Source organism: Triturus cristatus, chromosome 5_1 (genome assembly GCF_964204655.1).
Source record: "Triturus cristatus chromosome 5_1, aTriCri1.1, whole genome shotgun sequence".
Taxonomy (NCBI): domain Eukaryota; kingdom Metazoa; phylum Chordata; class Amphibia; order Caudata; family Salamandridae; genus Triturus; species Triturus cristatus.
Genome location: NC_140587.1, coordinates 196,572,535 through 196,593,245, shown reverse-complemented (window position 1 = coordinate 196,593,245; position 20,711 = coordinate 196,572,535).

The following is a 20,711-nucleotide window of genomic DNA, read 5'->3' as shown; positions in this document are numbered from 1 at the left end:
TCGTCTGCAAACGATTCAACCAGCTAAAGCCGGAGCTGTAAACAACCAAATGTAACAATGTACCCACTCGTATTATCATTCTCGCAGAAACATGACAGACAAACAAACACGGACAAAGCAGCAGCTGCTAAAGTTCTCGCTCACCCTGCGATTTGTAGTCTGCTTCATACAAAGGAGTTGGTGTGACAAACGTTCAAACGTGATTTTGGCTGTATTTGGTCGTATCCCTTATCATTTGCTTCCAACATGGACTGAAAATAAAATGAAGGACGGTGTCATTACGAGTGTTTAGTGAATACTGACGACGTTTATGTTTAAAAAGTTTTAACCACCGAGTGAGAGGGGGTTGTTGCATCATCGCTTACCTGATTTCTTCTCAATTGCCGGCGTGCCGCGAGCCCGTGCAGCCGCATCAGGGACTCCTCGTCTATCCAGGAAGTAGATGCGATGGATATAGCCGGGTCGAAGTGTTGCCCTAGACTCATGGGAGTTGTAGTTCTTTTTGACAGAGGAGTGGGAAATGTAGTTTTCTGTCGGAATGGTGCCGACTTAATATTTATTGAAAAAACTATGAACTTGATGAAACGATTGATGCGAAGCCGCGCAATTGTACAAGCGCTATTATGTCCATTACTGTTGGGGCGATGATCAGGTCATATTCAAGTCGTAATCGGTCTATATATCTCAGCTATTTCGTTGAGACCGTTAGTCGTTGTATTGAATTTCATGATGAGGAATGACTCTCGTTGGCTCAAGAGTCCCTCCAGGTCACCGCCACATGGGTCTTTCTCAATTTTGGACAGCACTGTCCACTTAAAGTCTTCTTCACGGTGTTTCATCAAGCTCCAATGGCTTACTAGCGGAGCATTTTCTACTTTCCGTCGAATCCTCGACTTGTGTTGAGTGATGCGCTGTCGTACTTCCTGAGTGGTTTTGCCTATATACAGTTTGGGGCATGGGCATGTGACTGCGTACACGACATTCTTGGTCCTACAATTAGTGAATGTATCATGTTTCCAATGAATGCTATCAAAGGTGAATGTATCGCCTTCAAGGGTTTGTTCACAACAAACGCAAGACCCGCATCTGTGGTGCCCAACAATTGGGGGTAGGGCTAGTAAACCTCTCAAGGTAGGAGGCTGCTGTTTAGGCAAAGCTGCTCTTACGATGAAATTCGCTATGCTTTTTTCTTTTTTGAACGCGAAGAGAGGTGGTGTAGAGAAATCATTATGCAGATCTTTAATCAGGTGCCAATTTGTAAGGACCAGTTTGCGAAGTTGGTGTGAGTTGGGGCAAAACGTTGTCACGCAGACTGGCCTGTTAGCCTTCTTCTTCTCTTTGCTCTCCAGCAAGGTTTCCCTTGGGGTCCACCAGGCTCTTTTCAGGGAGTGTTTAAGTAGTTTTTTTTGGGTATCCCCTATCCAGCAGCCGGTCTTTAAGTTTATTGGCATGGAAAAAGTATTCTTCTTTTTGTGAACAATTCCTACGAATCCGTAGGAACTGACCGTAAGGTAAATTCTGTTTCAAGCTTCGAGGATGGTTGCTGGTATAATGGAGTGCCTTGTTTCGATCAGTTGACTTCCTAAAAAGTGTGGTTTCTAGTTGACCCGAAAGGTTTTCTACTTTGACGTCCAAGAATGTTATTGACTGGTTAGATGCCGAACAGCTGAATTTGATATCTCTTGATCGTTCGTTGAGCCATCCTACGAACTCATCTAATCGTTGTTGAGACCCAGTCCAAATTAAAAAGATATCATCTATGTATCTCATGTAGTTGGAAATATTTGCCGAGTACGGGTTGTTGTCATAGATGAAATTTTTTTCGTAGAGTCCCATAAATAGCACCGCTAGCTCTGGGGCGAAAGGACACCCCATCGCCACGCCTCTTATTTGAAAGAAGAACTGTGATTCAAAAGAAAAATAGTTTTTTGATAGTGCGAATTTGGCGAGTTCCAAAATGAAATCCGATGGAACCTGGACTGGTCGTTCTCTTTTGTCAAGGAACCACATTAGTGTCTCTAACGCTTGATCTTGGGGTATCTGGGTGTAAAGCGACACCACGTCTAGTGTCACCATCAGTTGATTTTTGTTATCAAACTTTACCGACGTTATTCTGTTCAAGAAGGCTGTGGTGTCTTTCAGGTGGGCCGGAATGTCGCTGATGAAAGGTTTTAAAAAGAAGTCAATATATTGGGCAACTGGTTCAATAAGCGACTCACACCCTGAAACGATTGGTCTGCCAGGGGGGTCAATTTCACTCTTATGTAGTTTAGGTAAAACATAAAAGACAGGTGTCCTAGGGTTCTTGTTTTGTAGAAAAATCCGTTCCTTTGGGCCAACGAAACCTTGTGTGAACCCTTCCTCAATGATTTGAAAGAGTTGATTTTGAAGTTCCTTAGTTGGGTCCTTCGAAATTTTTCGATAACAGTCAGCATCTTCTAGCTGGCGCAACGCCTCTTTTTTATATTTATTTAGGTCCCAAATCACCACTGCACCCCCTTTGTCCGCTTGTTTCACCACCACGGATCTATCGTTTTTGAGGGCCAACAACGCATCTTTCTCTTGTTTAGCCAGATTATATTTAATATAGCTTTTTTTCTTTTCCATTGTTTGTATCCCAGAAAGGATAGTCTTTTCGAAAGTGTTGATCCCCTTGGGGATTTTTGGACCTGCTGGACAAAACAAGGATTTTCTCCTTAATCCTGTTATCTCTGTTGTGGAGGTTTCGGGGCTGTCCTGGAAAAATATTTTGAGCCGAACTTTCCGACAAAATTCAATTATTTCCAACTTAAGTTTGACAAAGTCCGTTGGTCTAGATGGTACGAATCCTAATCCTTTAGATAATACAGACAATTCTGCTTCTGTCAGGATTTTTTCAGACAAATTGAACACCGGTGAGGGAGCTAGCTCCTGTAGTACTGACGTCGAGTTCTCATTTCCCATGGTTGGGAATAACGTAGGCGACCTCTGCCCTGCCGTTGGCCCCGGGCTAAAAAATGCGACCCTTGATTTATTTGTTGATCCTGATTTTGTTGTTTTAGTCTTGGGTTTGTGTTTGTCCCTATGTTGTCATCCGACTCGCCACCTGAAGACGAAGACCCAAGACTAAAACAACAAAATCAGGATCAACAAATAAATCAAGGGTCGCATTTTTTAGCCCGGGGCCAACGGCAGGGCAGAGGTCGCCTACGTTATTCCCAACCATGGGAAATGAGAACTCGACGTCAGTACTACAGGAGCTAGCTCCCTCACCGGTGTTCAATTTGTCTGAAAAAATCCTGACAGAAGCAGAATTGTCTGTATTATCTAAAGGATTAGGATTCGTACCATCTAGACCAACGGACTTTGTCAAACTTAAGTTGGAAATAATTGAATTTTGTCGGAAAGTTCGGCTCAAAATATTTTTCCAGGACAGCCCCGAAACCTCCACAACAGAGATAACAGGATTAAGGAGAAAATCCTTGTTTTGTCCAGCAGGTCCAAAAATCCCCAAGGAGATCAACACTTTCGAAAAGACTATCCTTTCTGGGATACAAACAATGGAAAAGAAAAAAAGCTATATTAAATATAATCTGGCTAAACAAGAGAAAGATGCGTTGTTGGCCCTCAAAAACGATAGATCCGTGGTGGTGAAACAAGCGGACAAAGGGGGTGCAGTGGTGATTTGGGACCTAAATAAATATAAAAAAGAGGCGTTGAGCCAGCTAGAAGATGCTGACTGTTATCGAAAAATTTCGAAGGACCCAACTAAGGAACTTCAAAATCAACTCTTTCAAATCATTGAGGAAGGGTTCACACAAGGTTTCGTTGGCCCAAAGGAACGGATTTTTCTACAAAACAAGAACCCTAGGACACCTGTCTTTTATGTTTTACCTAAACTACATAAGAGTGAAATTGACCCCCCTGGCAGACCAATCGTTTCAGGGTGTGAGTCGCTTATTGAACCAGTTGCCCAATATATTGACTTCTTTTTAAAACCTTTCATCAGCGACATTCCGGCCCACCTGAAAGACACCACAGCCTTCTTGAACAGAATAACGTCGGTAAAGTTTGATAACAAAAATCAACTGATGGTGACACTAGACGTGGTGTCGCTTTACACCCAGATACCCCAAGATCAAGCGTTAGAGACACTAATGTGGTTCCTTGACAAAAGAGAACGACCAGTCCAGGTTCCATCGGATTTCATTTTGGAACTCGCCAAATTCGCACTATCAAAAAACTATTTTTCTTTTGAATCACAGTTCTTCTTTCAAATAAGAGGCGTGGCAATGGGGTGTCCTTTCGCCCCAGAGCTAGCGGTGCTATTTATGGGACTCTACGAAAAAAATTTCATCTATGACAACAACCCGTACTCGGCAAATATTTCCAACTACATGAGATACATAGATGATATCTTTTTAATTTGGACTGGGTCTCAACAACGATTAGATGAGTTCGTAGGATGGCTCAACGAACGATCAAGAGATATCAAATTCAGCTGTTCGCCATCTAACCAGTCAATAACATTCTTGGACGTCAAAGTAGAAAACCTTTCGGGTCAACTAGAAACCACACTTTTTAGGAAGTCAACTGATCGAAACAAGGCACTCCATTATACCAGCAACCATCCTCGAAGCTTGAAACAGAATTTACCTTACGGTCAGTTCCTACGGATTCGTAGGAATTGTTCACAAAAAGAGGAATACTTTTTCCATGCCAATAAACTTAAAGACCGGCTGCTGGATAGGGGATACCCGAACAAACTACTTAAACACTCCCTGAAAAGAGCCTGGTGGACCCCAAGGGAAACCTTGCTGGAGAGCAAAGAGAAGAAGAAGGCTAACAGGCCAGTCTGCGTGACAACGTTTTGCCCCAACTCACACCAACTTCGCAAACTGGTCCTTACAAATTGGCACCTGATTAAAGATCTGCATAATGATTTCTCTACACCACCTCTCTTCGCGTTCAAAAAAGAAAAAAGCATAGCGAATTTCATCGTAAGAGAAGCTTTGCCTAAACAGCAGCCTCCTACCTTGAGAGGTTTACTAGCCCTACCCCCAATTGTTGGGCACCACAGATGCGGGTCTTGCGTTTGTTGTGAACAAACCCTTGAAGGCGATACATTCACCTTTGATAGCATTCATTGGAAACATGATACATTCACTAATTGTAGGACCAAGAATGTCGTGTACGCAGTCACATGCCCATGCCCCAAACTGTATATAGGCAAAACCACTCAGGAAGTACGACAGCGCATCACTCAACACAAGTCGAGGATTCGACGGAAAGTAGAAAATGCTCCGCTAGTAAGCCATTGGAGCTTGATGAAACACCGTGAAGAAGACTTTAAGTGGACAGTGCTGTCCAAAATTGAGAAAGACCCACGTGGCGGTGACCTGGAGGGACTCTTGAGCCAACAAGAGTCATTCCTCATCATGAAATTCAATACAACGACTAACGGTCTCAACGAAATAGCTGAGATATATAGACCGATTACGACTTGAATATGACCTGATCATCGCCCCAACAGTAATGGACATAATAGCGCTTGTACAATTGCGCGGCTTCGCATCAATCGTTTCATCAAGTTCATCGTTTTTTCAATAAATATTAAGTCGGCACCATTCCGACAGAAAACTACATTTCCCACTCCTCTGTCAAAAAGAACTACAACTCCCATGAGTCTAGGGCAACACTTCGACCCGGCAATATCCATCGCATCTACTTCCTGGATAGACGAGGAGTCCCTGATGCGGCTGCACGGGCTCGCGGCACGCCGGCAATTGAGAAGAAATCAGGTAAGCGATGATGCAACAACCCCCTCTCACTCGGTGGTTAAAACTTTTTAAACATAAACGTCGTCAGTATTCACTAAACACTCGTAATGACACCGTCCTTCATTTTATTTTCAGTCCATGTTGGAAGCAAATGATAAGGGATACGACCAAATACAGCCAAAATCACGTTTGAACGTTTGTCACACCAACTCCTTTGTATGAAGCAGACTACAAATCGCAGGGTGAGCGAGAACTTTAGCAGCTGCTGCTTTGTCCGTGTTTGTTTGTCTGTCATGTTTCTGCGAGAATGATAATACGAGTGGGTACATTGTTACATTTGGTTGTTTACAGCTCCGGCTTTAGCTGGTTGAATCGTTTGCAGACGAAAGCAGGTCAAGGTTCCATGCTGACGCTTGTTCACAAGGTGGGTGTGCCAGGCCGTTGGTGGGGGCTGGCTTAAGTTCTTATACTGTTTATTGGGTTTTGGATTCATCTTTATATTGATTTTATTTGTATTGCAGAATTTATTGGTCCTGAGGAGAACCTCATAAAGATAGAGGTTCGAAACGCGTCGACCAGTCGGTCCTCCACACACTCCATATAAAAGCTCTGCCCTAAATGTTTATGTGGGTCTTTAAGTGTATATTAAGGAAGAAAATGTCTTAATACGCATAAAATACGGACAACGATTTGTGCCTAAAAGAGAGTAGTGGTAAAAGGACCGTTTAGTTTCAGTATATGTCAGTTTCCGGTATGAATGTATTGGCCAAGAATGTTTGATGATTGAATGTATAAATCCGTCAGGGTGCTGTTTAGTATATTGTCATTTGTGTTGTATATATATGTATGAGTAATGTACAGTTGTTCTGTTTTTTTGTTAATTAACTTTGCTAATCACACAAAAAATAAGGATGTGAAATAAACAAAAAGTTTTTTGAAGAACAGGTAATTTGTAAAGCCATCTTTTCGTGTTTAATTTCATGATAGGTTTTGAAAATATTCTGCTGTTTAACTGATTTCAGTTAGGACAAGGTGTTCTGTTTCCTAGTTTATTCGGCTCAGTCCTGCTGGCTATTTGAGCCAAAGCCCAGTTTTGGTTTATACCCTTTAAGAAGACTAGCACCAGCACTTTTTATAAATTTCCTAAGTCACACAAATCCAACTTACCTGGCTCTGCGTGGCTTAGTAAATCCAGAGTAACTCAAGGCAGAGCAAATCGCAGCCTTGCATTTGTAAGATGTCCCATTAATGGCGTGTGGGCCATCCCACAAATGCACCCATGGGTTTTGTTGCAGTCCCAAATTTACTAAGGTGTCTCTTCCTGCACAAAAGCAATCCTGCCTTGTAGGTGCCTGTGCTTTCACTAGGCGGCAGCACAGAGAGAGCAATAATGCGCCATATCTTGGTAAATATGGTGCATTCCTTCTCTCTCCATTTGACACAGCACAGCACAGCAGGTTGTCTTGCTGCATTTCTTAGTAAATCTGGCCCTTTGTGTCAGAGGAAACTGGTGACGGGGCTGTGTAGACAACTGTAAACTGTTGAGGGCTGTAACACATTCTTGCAAGTGAGAGGCAGTCGAAGGTCCTTTCAAGTTAGAAGCTGCGCTTTCTATCCAGAGTGACTGTTGGAGGAGGTAGAAGATCCTTGCAAGTTATAAGCTGCACTTTGTATCCAGAGTAACTGTTGGTGGAGGTAGAAGGTCCTTGCAAGTTAGAAGATACACTTTGTATCCAGAGTACCTGTTGGTGGAGGTAAAAGGTCCTTGCAAGTTAGAAGCTGCACTTTGTATCCAGAGTAACTGTGGGAGGTGGTAGAAGGTCCTTGCAAGTTAGAAGCTGCACTTTGTATTCAGAGTAACTGTTGGTGGACGTATAAGGTCCTTGCAAGTTAGAAGCTGCACTTTGTATCCAGAGTAACTGTTGGTGGAGGTAGAAGATCCTTGCAAGTTAAAAGCTGCACTTTATATCCAGAGTAACTGTTGGTGGAGGTAGAAGTTCCTTGCAAGTTAGAAGCTGCACTTTGTATCCAGAGTAACTGTTGGTAGAGGTAGAAGGTCCTTGCAAGTTAGAAGCTGCACTTTGTATCCAGAGTAACTGTTGGTGGAGGTAGAAGGTTCTAGCAAGTTAGAAGCTGCATTTTGTATCCAGAGTAACTGCTGGTGGGCGGTGAAGGTCCTTGCAAGTTAGAAGCTGCACTTTTATTCAAAGTAACTGTTGGTGGAGGTAGAAGGTCCTTGCAATTTAAAAGCTGCACTTTGTATCCAGAGTAACTGTTGGTGGAGACGTAGAAGGTCCTTGCAAGTTAGAAGCTGCACTTTGTATTCAGAGTAACTGTTGGTGGACGTAGAAGGTCCTTGCAAGTTAGAAGCTGCACTTTGTACCCAGAGTAACTATTGGTAGAGGTAGAAGGTCCTTGCAAGTTAGAAGCTGCACTTTGTATCCAGAGTAACTGTTGGTGGAGGTAGAAGGTTCTAGGAAGTTAGAAGCTGCATTTTGTATCCAGAGTAACTGCTGGTGGACGGTGAAGGTCCTTGCAAGTTAGAAGCTGCACTTTTATTCAGAGTAACTGTTGGTGGAGGTAGAAGGTCCTTGCAAGTTAGAAGCTGCACTTTGTATCCAGAGTAACTGTTGGTGGAGACGTAGAAGGTCCTTGCAAGTTAGAAGCTGCACTTTGTATCCAGAGTAACCGTTAGTGGAGGTAGAAGGTCCTTGTGAATTAGAAGCTGCACTTTGTATACAGAGTAACTGTTGGTGGAGGTAGAAGGTCCTTGCAAGTTAGAAGATGCACTTTGTATCCAAAGTCACTGTTGAAGGAGGTAGAAGGTACGTGCAAATCAGAGGCTGCACTTTGCATCCAGAGCACCTACTGGAGAAGATAGAAAGTCCTTGCAAGTTAGAAGCTGCACTTTGTATCTGAAGTAACTGTTGGAGGAGGTAGAAGGTACGTGCAAGTTAGAAGCTGCACTTTGTATCCGAAGTAACTGTTGAAGGAGGTAGAAGGTATGTGCAAATCAGAGGCTGCGCTTTGCATCCAGAGCAGCTACTGGAGAGGATAGAAAGTCCTTGCAAGTTAGAAGCTGAATTTTGTATTCACCAGTACATTAGCATGTACTGGTGAAGGTAATATGTGGACCTGTTAAATCAGCAAGATAGTGGTATCAATCAATCAATCAATTAAAACTTTATTCGGATACAAATTTTGTGTCCATAAAAGCATACAAAAGTTTAAAAACAAATCTTTAAAATCAAGAGAATTCATGTAGATCATGAAAAGGTTCTTATACGCGGATTGTACCAACAAGTAGTATATAACACATTATTTCTTTCAGTCTTAATCACAATTACAATCTAGCGATTTAAGAAGGGTCATGGTTTGCACGATATTTAACACAAGCTTTTAAAAAACTGGCTGTTGGTAAGATGCTGTACTCAGTGTCCAAACATTGTAAAGCAAGGAGGGCCGGGCGACACTGGCGTAGGCCTATGAATTTTAATAGAGGTAAAATCCATTTTTGGCGTGGAAATTCATAGTAACTACAGAAGAGGACTACGTGCAATAGCGATTGTTCTGATTGCCCATCACATGGACAAGGAGTTAGTTTACTAGACCAATCTTTTGTCTTCGGGAAAGTTAACAACCAATGAAAAGTATTAAACCTGAATTGTCTTAAAAGATAATTTTCATAATGATTAGCACTAGATAGTAAATATGGCTGAATCCCAAATGAGACTTGTACCGTGGCAAGATGGAAATTTGTAGGCTTTAGAATCTCAGATGTTAAGCGAAGCTCACGTAAATGGGATAGGCACGCGGTTTTCAGCTTTTTGCGTGAAATATCTGATAAGGACTCAGGGAGCATGAAAAGAGATTCCAGGTTTACATCTCTCAGGAATTTATAGACATACAGCAGCCATGGGATGTTTTTCCAACCTTCCAGTGTGAGACAGTCAGAAATAAGCAAACGAGTCAGTTTACACTCTAAAGTAACCCATAGTCGATGCCATAAAAGGATTGGTTGGATTGCAATAAGATCAGAGATATAATCCTCCCCCAACTCCATATGGCAACCATAAGTTGGCGAACTATTAGGAGCGGCCAAAAGGTACCGCAAAAAAGCATTTTCTATTTTTTGGATAATTTCCGAATTAACGTGACCCCAAACCCCGGCCCCATACATTGCCACTGGGCGGCACTTGGCCCTGTAGATCTGAATCAACTCCCGGGAGGGGCGCTGGCCTAGTTTTTGCGCAAATGTGACCAAAGCTGTTGTAGTTCTGAGGAGCCCCAGCTTTCTGGCCAGGAGGGTAGAACCCCAACTAGAGGTATTATCTATCTGAATACCTAAATAGGGGTATGAAGTTGCGGTCTCCAGAGTGGTATTATTTATCCGGATACTGCCAGAATGTCTAAAGCGTTTCCCCAGATGCATGACAAACGTTTTCTTTATGTTTACTTTTAGATCAAGGGCTGCCATGAAGTCACAATATCTATCGAGGAGAAGTTGGAGTTGGCGTGGGGTCCTGGCCATGATCACCGCGTCATCCGCGTAAAGCAACGCGGGTATTGGATGGTGATCAATCATGGGCAGGTCCTGACTACCAACCAACATCGCAGCCTCTAAGCCATTGGTGTATAAATTAAAAAGAAAGGGTGCCAGTACGCATCCCTGTCTGACACCCTTAAGTACTGGGAATGATGTTGTAAGTTCCCCCCCCGAACCATACCGTACTTTTGCTGAGGCCCCTGTATAAAGATTCCGAATAAAGCTCACCAAGGGAGGATCAACCCCCATAGCCAAAAGTAGTTTCCATAATTTACTATGGGAGACGCAATCAAAAGCCGCCGATAAATCGACGTAGGCTAAGTGCAACCTCCCCTTTTTGGCCCCTACGTATTTACCTATCAATAAAGAAAGGTTTAATGCCTGCTCCACCGTCCCAAGTTCCTCTCGGAAGCCATACTGAAGGTCAGAAACCACTTGATCACTTTCAGCCCAATCCTGAAGTCTTTTAAGAAGTAACCGACCCATCACCTTCCCAGTAGAGTCCAAGAGGGAGATGGGACGGTAACAGGCAGGACTATCACGGTCACCCTTCTTAAAAATAGGAAGAAGAATGGAAGTTGTCCAGGACTCTGGTGGGCCGATTTTAGTGGCTGCTTCGAAGACCTTAGTGAGAATAGGGGACCATAATTCTAAGTTATTTTTAAATATGTCCACGGGAACCCCATCAGGGCCTGGGGCTTTACCACATTTGGAAGCCTGCAGTGCCATTAGTACCTCATCATGATCAAAATAAAGGTTAAAATTAGGGGAGAGGGGTGGTCTACTATAGTTTTGGGTAGTTGACATCCCTATACTATCTGAAGGGGGCTCTGACATAGAATCCTCCGAAATACCAAAAATCCTTGAAAAATGACCAACCCAAGCTGCCTCACCCACTGCTACCTCGATCCTAGGGATCTCTTGTTGGTCAGTTAGAAAAGGTGTTCTTACTATTTTCCAGAAGGAGGCCGAATCCTTAAGAGAACAACTCTGATGTAACTTGGCCCATAATACCTTCTTAATGTCTATCTTACAAGATTTGAGTGCTTGCTTATAGCATTTTCTTAACCTTATCACTTCCACTTTATCCCTTACGGTGTTAGTCAAGGCTTTCTTTAGTGAGAGGTAGGCGCGCCTTGTTGCGGGATTAAACCAACCCTTTTTTGTTTGATTAACGCTCGAGATTTTACGGAACAACTCTCTCTTTATTTCAGAAGTAATAAGAGAAAATCTAGCCAGTACCTGATCAGGGGGGGAATGTGAGTTTAAGCACGTTTCAATGTGTGGGAGTATGCGACTCAGGACTGCTGAGGTGATCTTATCAGCATCAACTTTGCTCCATTTAATTGCATACCCGTTCGGCTTATTTACCCTTAAAGTTTCTTGTATTAAGAGAGTTTGCTTAGTGGATGGTACTATCATATCCGGAATAATGATAGCGAGAATATTGGGAAAATGATCACTACTGGGATCGGTACCTGTTCGAACGCTATGTAGCTGGTCTTTGGAAGCTTGTGAAACCAAAATATAGTCAATCAGACTAGATAATCCCCTATCATTGAATGTGGAAGTGAAAGGAACTGGGGGAGAAGCAAGATCGTTAGTAAAACCTAGATCTAAATTGAATATTATTTCAGTCAGAAAGTTCCCTAGTTTGGTATGAGGGAAATGCGTTACATTAAAGCCCAGGTCGTCCACAATACCACAGATGTTTAAGTCGCCTCCCTTGCAGAGATTAAGATTGAAGTCTCCACCCCAGACTATGGTAATACTAGTGTTAGAATATTTAAGACGCTCCTCTAATAAGAGTCGATAGATATTTTCCAGGACTGGAAGTATGTCCTTTGGGGTCAAATTGTTATAGAAGTTAACTATATAGAACAACTGTATTTTACTGATTGTTATCATAAGGATCTGGGAATAGGGATTGCTATTAATGATTTTGGTATCTAAGGTTGGGAGTTCATTTGAGACATATATTACCAGGCCACCTTTCGCTCTCCCACATGAAGAAGGTTGGGCAGATGAGTTGAAGGTTTTGTATCCTTGCAGATGAATAGGAGCAGTCAACCACGTTTCTTGCAGGCAAACAATATTATGCTCTCTAATAACAGAGAGCCATGATGGATTGTCTGCCTTAGAGCGTAAGCCTGCAACATTCCAGAAAATTAATTTGAGAGAAAGGTCAAGATTAGGGACAGGATTAACCGGACCCCCTCCGGATAGGATATCGTCGCCTAGAAGTTTAGTTTTGGAGGAAAGGGCAGGGTTGACCAAACCCCCCGCAAATAGAGTAACGCCACCCGAGGGTTTTGTCATATTCCTTGGGGAGCCTGAATCTAATTGAATGTTCAATATACCCTGGGGTGTGGGTTGGTGATCCTCCATAGGCCTGGTAAAAGAAGAAAGTTGGAGTACTTGGTTTTCTTCTTCGGAAAGTGGACATTTCGGACAAGCTAAAGACTGCAAAGATTGAACCAGTCAATCATTTGTGTCCAGACCTGATGTATGGTCAAATCTACAGGGAGCTTGTAAGAGTTTGGGGCCATAAAATGGATTGTAACCGTTAAAAGGATTGGTGTTAAACAAACAGTTATTACGGCTAAACCTAGAACGCTCGTTAGGGTAATTAGTTAAAAATCCCAGATTGGGTGTGGGTTCTACAGCAGATCTAGGGTAAAAAAATAACAGATCACGTGTCATGATACCCCCTGACCCAATTTCCTGAAATTCATCTAGAATGTATCTTACAGTTCTTCGGTCTGAGAAATTAACAATAATAGTGTCACCGAAAAGGTTTTTCGTTCGACAGCCCAGCCAAGGCAGTCGCCTGACATGGATGATTGCGCCATTCAAATACAGAGGGAGAGGCCGATTTTGACTGAGCCAAAAGAGGACTTTGTTTTTTAGTTGGTAAAAATCTTCCGTCTTGCCTTCTTCTAAAGGCGGAACACCTGTCAGAATGACTACATATGGGGCCGCTTCTGGGGGGAGGTCAACTAACCTAGTCCTAGGCTCTCTCCTTGCATCAAGTTTTGAATGATTACCTGGGTCAGAAGCCGAATTTAAGTTTGTAGAGCTCCCACCCACTTGTGTGTTTGCCCTGGATTCAAAAGATGGACGTGATATACAAGACGCATTTAGCAAGAAAGGTTTTGGGATAGAAGGTTTAACGTTTTTTACCTCTCCCTTTTGGGGAGGGCAAAGTCGATTCTTATTTATATCACAACTTTTTTCCACGGGGGCAAAAGGGAGCTTTGATGAAACAGATGTCAAAGATGGTAATGTCCCTTTCTTCGAGATAACAGGTGGGGTGGTCGGTGTTACCGTTACCAGAGGAACAGATAATGGAACATTGTTGGATTGGGCCTTATTTGCTACTATGTTCTCCCTAACTAGCTCTTCTAGGGACCCTAATTGGAGAGTGATAGTATTCAATCTCTCTATTACTGGGAGAATAAAAGAGCGTACTATTTGCTCAATGGACCCAGTGATGTTGATAGTGGGAATGTCCTTAGATGAAGAGGATTGAGGAATAGGCAAAGGAGATGGCATGTGCAATTGCGGGGTAAATAATGCGGGAATGTTAACAGAGTCAGGATTTTGATTTGAAATTTGCATGAGCCTACTTGATTTACCCCTTGAAATTCTACCTCCTAACTTTCTCCTTCTTTTTGTTGGTGGAGGACCTTGAGGGGGATCCGGGTTGTGCTTCCGAGTATGTTTCTTTTTTTGGGGAATCACTACCACAGGTGACGAGGTAGACGCCCGGGACTTAACGGGTGAAACAAGGTCACGGGGAGAGGTAGAAATAATGACGCTTAATTCGTTAATAGAATCAACAATATGGTCCGTAATAGAGTCTATCAGTTGAGATCTGTCCCGTAGAAGCAGTGGAGTGCTTTCGCTGCTAGAGGGTTCACAAGCTGATGGAGTTATATGTGACCCATCATGGACTGACGTGCTTAGTTGTTGAGACAAACGCATGGTCTTAATATGCTCAATCGAGCGGCGTCTTTCAGCTCGCCGCGCAGCGAGAGAGTCCTCCCAATCAGGGTCCGGAAGTGACCTAATAACAAAGTGGTCCAGAGTTCCATTGGTGGTCTTTTTTACCAGGGGGGTTTTACCCATTGGAGACATGTATCGTGGTATTTAGGAACAAAAAAAGACTAACTGACTGGAATGGGGAATATAAATAGTAACTCACAAAACCCTAGAAGAAATATAACAAAATAGAACCATGGGACTAGGACAAAACGTTGTGTAGGTACAAACACGTGATTTTATGGTCACTTACTTGAGGTGACCGATTCGGAAATGTCAGGGGGGGGGCCCGGCCCAGCCTTTACCGGCCTTGGACGGCCGATGACGGCCCGCCCTTTGCCCGGGCTTTGCCCGGGCGCGGTCCGGGCGCGTCCCGCGCTGCGGTAATCCTCGGCGCTTTTTAAGCGCGATGTTGATTTGGGCTCCTCCCTCCTGGGAGCACAGAGTTGTGGGCAATGTAGTCCCCCTCGATAGCCTCCGGTGGACAGCAAGCCGTTGGTCACCTTGTAAAGCGCTTCCCGCGCTGCGGTACTCCTCGGTGCTTTTTAAGCGCGATGTTGATTTGGGCTCCTCCCTCCTGGGAGCACAGAGTTGTGGGCAATGTAGTCCCCCTCGATAGCCTCCGGTGGACAGCAAGCCGTTGGTCACCTTGTAAAGCGCTTCCCGCGCTGCGGTACTCCTCGGCGCTTTTTAAGCGCGATGTTGATTTGGGCTCCTCCCTCCTGGGAGCACAGAGTTGTGGGCAATGTAGTCCCCCTCGATAGCCTCCGGTGGACAGCAAGCCGTTGGTCACCTTGTAAAGTGCTTCCCGGGTACTAATCAAATCACGTTCTCTCCTGCCCGCGGCCCCTGCAATCCTCTCCGAAGATGGCGGCAGCCCGTCGAAGAGGAGAGAGAGCCAAAACGCCGAGAGAGCTTCGTCAGGGAACAGCAGGACGCCGAGGGAGCTTCGTCAGGAAACAGCAGGACGCCGAGGGAGAGCCCGATGCTCCGGAAGTGACGAAGATCCAGGAGGTAAGTCAGATTCAGCAGCTAGAACGCCAAAATTATAAATTCAACTTAAAGGCAAACATCTATATGTGAGGTTGATGGACTGGTATCTCCCTCACCCATACACTCGAAGATTGGGTCCTAATAAGAGGTATGGAAGTGCAATACAATAGCTCGGTGTGCAGCAAGAACAAGGTACAATCCTTTCCATAATAAAGACAGGAAGAGATAATGACAGCGACAAGCAATTTTTGGGTGAATTCAGGATACAGTAGCTGAAACTTCTAGGGTGGACTTGGGGGGTGGCAGGGAGGGTCAGAGTATTGCATCCTTTTCTGCATGAGATATATCACAGAATTTATTGGTAGAGTGTTGTCACTTGTGATTAAAATAAAAACAAGCAGCAAATCTGCTGTCATCAATTATATTAATTTAAACACAGACTACCATTCGAATTCTGTAGCAATGCCTAAAGAGTTAAACTGTATATACAGTGCAGGGGTCTTATACAAGAGTGACAGTGATGAGGATGTAGAAAATGGACTTTAGCCTCGTTGGAGCAATTATGCACATACAAAATGGAGGCTGGCCACACCCCTCCAGCCGAGGTGCCTTAATTCATGTTCATTTTAACCCAAATGATGGCAGGGCAACAGGTCAAGCTCTTAAACGCTCATTAGCCGCTCTGAAACGAGGGAGACCTGCCGCCTAAAGTGCTCTCCTCACGCGGCGGCCATGTTTGTATGCCCTCGTTCGAGGAACCGGCCTCGAGAAAATTAGCAAGGTGATTGCGCACGCTGAACTGTGGCACCGGCGCATCACAGCAGGCTTTAACACAGCCACCCCTGCATCCTGGTAATTGCTATACTCTGTCATATCTCATAATTATAGCACTCAGGAGAAAGGGCCGGTGGCCAATGGTCAAGTATGAAAATGCATTACTTATTGATTCCCGATCACTAACAGCCCAGCAAAACTATTACTGCAGGTCTGCGAATTACAGATACAATTCGCATAGCGATTTCAGTATAAACCTTCTGTGATGGAGAAATGATGAACGTAAGGTCATGGTTAGGCAGGCTCATAGAACAAACATTGGCAACACCAATACACCTGGGTTGCATTTATAGACCTGGCTAACACATTATAAAATCCTGCTATAGTGTAAACACAGGGAATACATGATTGCTGTGTGCATACAGTGCATCTGGGAGATAATAATCATGTAGTGTGGGATGACGCAGTGTATTTTTGAGATGTAAAGAAGTCTTTCATGCATTCCAGTGCAAGCACTTCAGAGGAGGTGGAATGATGCCCCAAACAGCCAGTAGAATGACAGTGAACAGAAATACAAAAGAAGCAAAGGGTTCACCAAGGCTATAAACTGATATAGGCGCGGGACAGGGAAGACAACACAAAAAGAGCAAAACAACCTACCTCCAAGCACATTCTCTACATGAAGAGTCAAACACAAATATGAAAAATGCAACAACTTTTTTATACCAATAAATTAAAATCTTGTCTTTATTTATAAATTCTTAATCAATTTTTTAGAATATAATGACTTAAGCATGATAATTTAGCAAAAGAGAACCACCTCACCCTCATAAACTAAAACTCATCACACTCACAAACTACATAAACACCACTCATACCCTACAAGTCACATAAACTCCTCTTACGGCAGACACTCGCAAGTACCTAGAACTTTATTTGATTGAAGTGGACAGGATAACACATTTTATGATGGAATGTGTACCAAATTGTGTTATTATTATGATTGAAATGATTTTTAACAACCAGATTTTATATTAACCCCTTCGCTGCTGCGGACATTCCGCTGCAGCGCTGGGGGGGGCAGGGGGGCAGCGCGGTGGGCCTGTGCTCATGACGGAGCCGCTCCGTCATGAGCCACAGTTGAGCTGTGCTCATGACGGAACGGTTCCGTCATGACTCCGCCCATTTGCGTTGTCGCCCCGCACAGGCGGGGAAACAGCGCCGCGCAGGCGGAGCGGCCGCCGACAGGATTGTCATGACGGAACCGTTCCGTCATGAGCACACGCCAACCGTGGCTCATGACGGAACGGTTCCGTCATGAGCAGGGAAGGGGTTAATGTAAGCAGCATGTGTTTATGTAATTGTTTTAAGCATACTAGTTTTATTATGAATATTTTGTTTTTAATCTGTACTTTTATGGCAGGTTGCCAAAATATTTTAAATGATAAAAACTCATCACACTCACAAACTTCATACATACCACTCATATCTTACAAGTCGCAGAAACTCCTTGGCGAGATGCCGCTGCAGACCGGCAGACTTTCGCGAACGTCTACAGGGCTGGGGCGGTATCTCGTCGAGGAATGTATGTGACTTGGACCTCTTCAAACCAGTGGGAACCGTTTTTTTTTTTTTTTTTTTTGAAACCGTTTATTACAAGACTCAAAAAATATACAAATATGGGCCTACAACCTTCCGGCCGGCCGCTAGCAATAAAAGGAGCATACGATATACATTTATAAAACACATAGTGCTGCGGCCGAGCATGCACAGGAGGTAACATCGTTGCGAGCCACACTATCAGACCCCACTATACGGTTCCATTTTAAACTTAAAGAACAACAAATACAAACAAACCCACAAGGCAATCCTCAATCGGAAATAGCAACACGTGCTCCCCTAGAGGGGGGATCCTAGCCATCCATTGGAATCTCAAGAGGGGGGGGAGAGATCAGAACTAGGGCTGGGTACACCTAATGCCCAGGTACCGGGGGGATGAGTTGGCTAAGGGGACGGGGCCGGCGACGGATCGGGCAATAACGGTGGAGCACAGATTCCCCCGCGGTAGGCGTTCCAGGGGCCCCACACCTTCACCCATGTCGCAGGCTTACCTCTCGCCACATACACCACCTTTTCCCGAAACATGCACCAATCCATATGTTCCTTCCAGGCCGAGACAGTCGGGGGCCTCTGGGATCCCCACAGCTGGGCAATATCACGCTTGGCAACCATATACCCCAGAGTCACCCACCACGTCTGCGGCACAGAGTAATCGGTAGGCTCCCACACATTCAACAGGCATCTCCTCGCTTCGGGCAACAGCGCCACATGCGTGACCACTCGCAGCACCTCATGCACACCACGCCAGAACCCCTCCACCTCCGGGCACTCCCACAAGATATGCAGAAAAGTCCCCAGCGCACCACACCCACGCTTACACAAACCATCCTCAGCATAGCCCATACCGAGGAGCTTTGGCCCCGTCATGTAGACCCTGTGGAGTATCTTGAGCTGGACGAAACGAAGGCGAGCTGGTATGGCCACCTCTTTCGGGGAGGCCACCGCGGAGATCCAGTCCTCGTCGTCCAGCTCCAGCCCATCGGCTACCCAAGCCTCACGAAGGGCAGTCAACAAGTCTGAGCGGTCGTTGATCAGTTTTTTGTAGATCAGTGAGATCGTGCTGTCAGGGACGTGTCCATCCAGCACTCTATCCTCCAGGGGGGAACACTCCGGGATGGAGGCAACGTCCGGAAAGACGGAGCCCAGCGCATGCCGGACCTGCAAATACCGAAAGTACTCGCTGCCCTGCAACTGAAATTCCGTCTGCAGCATCTCGAACGTTTTAAATCCTCCCCTCGTCCAGAGATCCCCCACTTTGCTAATGCCTATTAAATCCCACTTCTCAAAGCCCTTCGAGGTCCACAAGGAGCCCAACCGCTCAGATGCGTATAGTGGTGACGCCCGGGTCAAACGGTCCTTCCACCCCATCGCAGCATTGGCCGCGTGCCACACTCGCACCATGACACGCGTGGGGCCCGTTAGGCGAGCGTCGGGCGCGCTAGAGTAGAGCGCTCGATTATGGTCACCACCTGGAAGTAGCATCCTATCCATTTCAAACGCCGGGTTTAAGGCGGGCCCATATAGGCCCTGATTAATCGCAGCTAGCTGGGAGGCCCAATAATACCGTTTAATATCCGGGAGGGCAATCCCCCCGTCATACCAGGGGAGCGTCAGCTTAGCCAGGGCAATACGTGGCCTCCCGTCCCAGAACAGGCGGCGCTGCAAACTCTCCACTTCGCGGAAGTAGCGCGCTGGGACGAGGTCCATAGTGTTCTGCAACGCGTATAGGAAACGCGGCAGCGACATCATTTTAAACAATGCCGCCCGGCCGAGCGGCGAAAGCGGCAAACGCCGCCAGCGCGCGACATCCTCTTTCAGACGCTGGAGGGGGGGAAGCAAGTTCCGATCATACCGAGCCTCTGGGCCCAGAGTAATGAAGACACCCAGGTACCTAAATCCCCGCGGGGCGACCTGGATCGGGCAGCCCCGCGGGAGGATAGGAGCCTCCCCAGAGAGAACATACACACACGATTTAGCCCAGTTGATGACCAGACCGGAGTTACGACCGAATGAATGCAAAACATCAACCAGTACTATGAGTGATTTACGTGGGGAAGCTAGGTACAAGAGGATGTCATCAGCGTATAGGGATACGCGGTCTTCATACTCAGGGGTCCAGCGGAGACCACGGATGGAAGGCTCCCACCGCAGCCACGCCGCCAGGGGCTCCAAGGCAAGTGCAAAGAGGAGCGGCGATAAGGGGCAGCCCTGCCGTGTGCCCCGGCCCAGCTCGAACGGAGCCGACACTCTTCCGTTCACCACCACCTGCGCCAATGGGCCCGAATACAGCAATTTGACCCAACTGATGAACCCTGGGCCAAATCCAAACTTCGCAAGCATCGCCCAGATATATGGCCATTCAAGCGTGTCAAACGCCATGGTGGCGTCTAAGGACGCCAAAATGGCCGGCTCCCGTATGAACGGGGCACATGCGAGCACACCGTGCAAACGCCGCAGATTAAGGGCTGTGCTGCGATGGGGAATAAAGCCGGATTGGTCCTGATGAACCAAATCGCCCACCACGCCGACCAGCCGATTGGCCAGTACCTTGGCGAGAATCTTGGGCTCCGCATTCAGTAGCGAAATGGGCCGATAGGATGTAACCCGGTCCCGAGGTCTCCCTTCCTTGTGGATGACCACGATTGTAGCCAGACGCTGGTCCGGCGGGAGGGAGCCCACCGAGTGTGCCACCAGGAACATAGCCCGGAGGTGGGGTGCCAGCGTATCCGGTCGCAACTTGTACAACTCTATAGGGAGACCATTCGGACCCATGGCCTTGCCGGAAGCGACCGAGCGTATGGCGAGGGCGATCTCGTCGGAGGTGGGAGCAGCGTCCAACGACACCCTGTCCTCCCCGGAAAGGGACGGCAGCGCGATATCACTGAGCAGGGCACGGGAATCCTCTTCCGAGCAGGGAGACACCGGGGAATACACCCCATGGAAATAATCCGCGAAGCAGGAGACAATTTCTTCTG